The 5,170-nt window shown below is 38.2% G+C and overlaps 1 long non-coding RNA gene across 1 annotated transcript in view; it reads left to right on the forward strand.

Annotated features, from left to right (window-relative positions):
• LOC104875658 overlaps positions 1 to 5,170 on the forward strand; it is a 12,979-nt gene that overhangs the window by 596 nt on the left and 7,213 nt on the right. The window contains exon 2 of the long non-coding RNA XR_784136.3: positions 1,300 to 1,372. This is a non-coding gene — a long non-coding RNA (uncharacterized LOC104875658). The remainder of the gene's footprint in view (positions 1 to 1,299; positions 1,373 to 5,170) is intronic.

Genomic DNA, 5,170 nt, shown 5'->3' on the forward strand with positions numbered 1-5,170 from the left:
GCCTGCGAGTCCTCCGCCGCGGTCGCGCTCGAGCCGCCGCCCTCCCGCCTGAGGGTTAGGCCCCGGGCTGTGCGCGCGGCTCAAGTCAGTCAGGACTCTGCCCCGCTCCAATCCCTGGAGGATCCGAGGAGGAAAAGTGGCTTCAAGTCACCCTGCGGAACCCAGAACTGTGTGCCCCTCGATTCTCTGACTTCCATTGAATTCCGAGACTTCTAGGTTCCGCTGGGGTGAAGACAGGCAAATGTTATGAAACGACAATAATTCAAACTGAGTTTGTCTGCGAAGATTGGGATTCGGTTGGTGTGATGTGTGGCCTGGCCTTTGGAATCTAAAGATCCTTGCGATTCTAAGGAGCAGGCCCATTTTTCCGGAATCACAGAACCAAAGCAGTAATATTAATTGCTGAACAATCAACACAAAGTTCTCCTTTAACTTTCAGGATTGCCACTTTTCTTGTACAGCAGGAGAGGGATGGGGGCGGACACGGAATGTTTAAGCACCTTTCCTAAGAGTGCACAACTAATGGCAGAACAGAAGTACTATACCAGAGTTGAAGAATTCCAGGCCCAAAGCATATCTTGCCCTTATTTAGTACTGTCCTTGTCTTGATGGGTGTTACCGTGAAAATATAATGAGGCATCTGGAGTCCCAGAGTACTATTGTGTTACATCCTGGAATGTAAACTTCATGAGAGCAGGGTTTTTCTTTTTTTTCTTTGGGAGCAGGGTGAGGGCATTTCCTGCCCCCGGCTCCTGGAATGTAACAGAAGCTTACTATTTATTGAATGAATTGCTGACCGAATAAATTACTAATAAAGCATAGGTAATTATGTGCTAGTTCATAGTGCTCTGTTTTCACCCTCCAATTTTCTAATATAATTTTAATTTCATTAAAAAAGAATGTTAAACACTGAAAATATTGTCAATATTTCATTTTTATCATTTCATCCATTATGCCAGTTTAAAGCCATGAAAATAAAAACTTTCTAATATTATTTTCTGTTCAGTGTAATAAAGCACCGTTTTGTTTTTGTAATTTTCATTTTGCCTAGTGACTAGTTTGTCACACTGCTGACTCTTAGATGGAAGATAGGCATCACAATACACTTAGGATTTTTATTCCAACAGCTTCTTTCCAACTTGACTCTCTTGAGAACTGCCATAAAAAAGCCAAGAAAGCCACTCTAGTAGACCCCTGTTCGGGGAGGGGTTAAGTTTTGACTTGTTACTGGACAGGTGAGCTACTACAGCAGGCAGCACAACCCAACAGGAAATAACCGAAGGATTTTATCGCTTGCAGATCCTCGAGAGGAGGGAGAGGGTGTGCAAAAGACAACAGGAAGTGTGGAGACACCAAGGGGCTCAACTAGCAGGTAGGTAGCAAGAGACACAAAAGCTGTGGCACCATGCCTTTATTAATGTTTATTAATTATTAATGTCTGTGAGCATTTGGTCCTTCCATGGTGGTTATGGATTACGTAGTTGCTTAAATCCCATGCAAAGAGAGAACTTACTTGGATGACTCTGTGAACCTTTAGCCTTTATCATGGTCAGCAGCTGTGTGTGTGTATTGGCATTGGAGTTTGGAGGTTGAGGATCAAGAGTATTATGTTGCAAACCACTACAAAAGGAAGAGATGTAGGAACCAAGCTAAAAGTGAGGAGGTACAGCTGGGTTTCAAGTAAACTAAAAATGAATGTGAGGCAGCAATTATATTAAACAAATTTATGACTGTACTTGGCTTTGTAGCACCCCTGCCACACCCGTGTCTGGTCAATATTATGCTTTCAGTGACTATCTGTTCTTAGCTGGATGAGTAAATGAATACATGAGTATGAAAGCAGAAAGACAAATCAAATTACTGGCTCCATTAATATTGATCTTTAGACTTCACTTTTTAGTCTAAAAGTAGAGATAAACCTATTTTCCCTTTTCTTAATCTGGTTCAAACAAAAGATAGCAATAAAATCTGATTTTATTAATTGCTATAGAATCAAACCTTGACAAATTTTAACCAGAACCTTATTTGATTGTTTTAGTTATGCTCTTGTAAAAAATTTCTTAATTTAGGTCTGCTCACAGTGAATGCTTAGATCTTATGTTCTGTGTATGAACAGTGTCTAACAGATCAACTGTGGTGAGCAAAAGTACATACTACAGTGTTCATTCGTATATATAACATAAGCAGGAACATTTTTTCATGGATCTTTGTCACAGAGATACAATGAGATCCATATTTTGCATCTTTTGGCTAAAAGGTGTGTTTTCCTGTTACTTTATACCAAATTATAGCGACCATATTATGACAAAATCTCCATATCCATCATTTAAAAGTATCTCACTAGAAACTGAGATCCCCTGAAACCTGTTGGTAGAACTATACTACGGTATCAATTAAAGAGCTCAGAAAAAAATAAACCCTAAGCAGGGCATGCTGGTACAAACCTGTAATCCCACGTCCCTGGAAGGCTGAGGCAGTAGGATCAGGAGTTCAAGCCTAGCATGGGCAAATTCACATCTTAACAGATACTATCTCTAAAAATGTTTTAAAATATCTGAGGATATAGCTCTGTGCAAAGGCCCTCAGTTCAATCCTGACTATTGCCAGTAAAACATAAATTTCAACTATATCTCAAAGAAAAACATGCAAAGTGGGAAAATTCTTGGAATGACTTTTGTTGTGGCCTTCTGTGGTATGCAAAATAATGCCTCCCCTAAGATGCTCATGTTCTAATCCCCAAAACCTATGAATATGTTATGTTACATTGCTAAAGGGACTCTGCAAATATGATTAAGACACAGATTTTGAGATTATTGGAGTAGCTCGGATCATGTAGGTGGGCCCTACATAATCATAAGGGTCCTTATAAGGAGATCAGAGTTAAAGAAGGGTCAGAGTGTTGCAAAGTTATGAGCAAGGAACATAGGCAACTTCTACAACTGGAAAAGGCAAAGAAACAGATTCTTCTGCTAGGGCTTCCAGAAGAGTAAGTCCGGCTTCTCTATAGCCCTGAACAAATCTGCCTTCTTCCATCTTCTGATATCCAGCATTGTAGGTAATTTTGTTTTAAGCCACTGAGTTTCTAGTAATTTGTCATGGCAAAACTAGGAAACACACAGTTTCACACTTGGGAAGAGCTTTACATTTACAATTTGACTTTAGAAGCTATACATAGTTAAAAATACAAGGGACCATCAAAAGATACAGTGATTATTTACATTTTTTAAAACCTCTTACAGTAAAAGACACGTGGCCAAGAGCAACAGGATAAATGTGTTTCAAAAAAAAAGGAAGTATTTTGAATACACTGAAGGGAATAAATGACGATGTGTCTTTTAATGTAATACATTTTTACTTTGAACATTCACTGTAGTGTATGATCACCTCCCATTGATCAAATCTTTACAATAACTTCTGTCAAATAAAAACATTATCGTGTGTCCCCATCTACATTATTCACCAGATCTATCACTGTATGACCTATGTCTCTTCCTCAAAATCAGAGTGACCATGAAGGGTAAATATCTTTAATCAATTTAGGCATCGAGGCAGCAGTGACAATGCAGCTAAGACACTCACCAAACAGGGCCTCCAGAACTGCTTCAGAAAGTGGCAAGAATGATAAGTATTTTTGAAAAGTGTGTATGTGTGTGGGTCGGGGGGTATTTTGAAGTAATTAATGCCAATATGTCTTCTACTGTAATAATTTTTTAAAATTTAACCATTCACCATATTTTTAACATACTTCATACAATGATATGATTGAAAAAATTAAGCACTAAACTTACTTTACCGTGACTCTTTACTTTTTTAATAGACTACTTTTTAGAGTAGTTTTATGTTCATAGCAAAACAGAGTAAGATACAGAGATTTCCCATATACTCCCTGCCCCCACACATGGATAGCCTTCCTATTATCAGCACCCCCACCAAAGGAATACATTTGTGACAGCTGAAGGACCTACACTGATACGTCACTGTCGTGCTCACTTTGGCAGCACATATACTAAAATTGGAACGATATATCACTATCACCCATAATTCATGGTGTTATTGCTTATATCTAGATGTCCTCCCAAATCTTCATGCACTCATAGATGAAGCTTTGCGGAGTGAGTGGATCATATGTATGTAACGCTAGGTTAGTCCACTTATTACTTTAGCACAGTTCTGAATGTGGATGATAGAATTTCTGAAGAGGGAAGACCTGCCCTGGGTGTGGGTGGCATCAACCAATAGCCTGGCTGGAATAAATGGGAAAGTAGAAGGAAGTCTTGCTGTCTCCTGCCTCCCATGCTGAGGACTGCTTTTCTTCTGCTAGGCTGGCCTGCCTTGGAATCAGCTGACTATGGACTGAAACCTTTAAAAACTGTGCTAAAATAAACCTTTCCTCCTTTAAGTTGTAGGTTTTGGGTATTTTGTCCCAGTAAATAAAAAGTAACTAAGACACATGGTTTCCAATAGTGTTTACTTTTGGTGTTATACATTCATTCTGTGGACTCAGACAAATTTAAAGTGACATATTCACCATTAAAGTATCATACAAAGTAGTTTCATTGCTTTAAAAATCCTCTGTGCTTTGTAAATTCAATCCATTCTCACCCTTTACTTTATCTTTTTTTATTTTTTTTTTCTTTTTATTGAGGTTATTGGTACAATCTAGGTATACAATACAATTACATTCATCATTGGAATTCTGTACCTTTACATAATAGGTCTTGATTCTCATTTTTCCCCTTGTCCCTGCCCTCCCTTCACCCCCTCCTCCCCTCTCCATTTACAAACACTTTATTTCCATTTTTTCAGTTTCTCATATTTTTTTCCTCTCCCTTATTACCTCTCCCCAACCCTTCCCACTTTCCTTACACCTTTAGCCCTTTACTTCCTATTTCACATTATTATTTGTCTCATTAGGATCCTGTGTACTATTATAGTTTTTCACACCAAAGAAAGTATTCGGTATTTCAGTTAAAGAAATCTCTGTATGAACATTAAAAATAGGGAATCCTAAAATAAAACTTAAAAGGAAAGTAAAAGAGAAAAGGCAATTATGTAACATCAAAATAATCCTTAATTCTGGAGATGAAAATGGTCCCTGAACATATTTAAATTGCTTCTCGCTCTTATAGTCTTATCTTATTCTTTTTTCATTATTTAGAGAATACTTTCT

The sequence above is a fragment of the Fukomys damarensis genome, unplaced genomic scaffold, assembly GCF_012274545.1.
Source record: "Fukomys damarensis isolate Sample0158 unplaced genomic scaffold, DMR_v1.0_HiC HiC_scaffold_4, whole genome shotgun sequence".
Classification (NCBI taxonomy): domain Eukaryota; kingdom Metazoa; phylum Chordata; class Mammalia; order Rodentia; family Bathyergidae; genus Fukomys; species Fukomys damarensis.